Source organism: Otolemur garnettii, unplaced genomic scaffold (assembly GCF_000181295.1).
Source record: "Otolemur garnettii isolate 467f Iridium unplaced genomic scaffold, OtoGar3 scaffold00022, whole genome shotgun sequence".
NCBI lineage: Eukaryota > Metazoa > Chordata > Mammalia > Primates > Galagidae > Otolemur > Otolemur garnettii.
The window spans coordinates 3642626-3643288 of NW_003852417.1; positions in this window are offsets into that span (position 1 = coordinate 3642626).

The following is a 663-nucleotide window of genomic DNA, read 5'->3' on the forward strand; positions in this document are numbered from 1 at the left end:
GGCCCGGGCTGGATTCGAACCCGCCACCTTAGGTGTATGTGGCTGGCGCCTTAGCCACTTGAGCCACAGGCGCCAAGCCAACACTATTCTTAATAGCCAAAAAAGTGGAATACATGCTACAACATGGATGAACCTTGAAAATACCATGCCAAGAAGCCAGGCACAGGAAGCCACAGGATGTGTGATTCCATTTATCTGAACTGTGCAAACTAGGCAAATCCACAGAGACTGACTGAAAATTAATGTTTGCCGGAGATTAGGGGAGGGAAGAAAGGGCAATGACTGCTAATAAGCACACGGCTTCTCTGGGGGACAATAAAAGCATTCTGAAATGACACAGTGGCGATGGTTGCCCAGCTTTGTGAGTACACCAAACCCTCAGAATCATACACTTTAAATGGGTGAATCTTGAGCCATGTACATTACAGGTTTTTTTCAAGCAGTTCTTTCTGCCTGCGTCATCTCCATGCCTGCTTGCGCAGCCTGGGAAGAACTCTCCCGGGGGAGTTGAGCCCAGGAAGGGAAGAATGGGGGATGTGACAGGCTGCAAAATGCAAGCAAATAACTGTCTCTCTGAGGAAAAATTAAAACAAGGGAGGGGACACAGCAGACAAACACCACCAGGGACAAACCCACCAGATGACAGATAACGTGCCTGCGGAG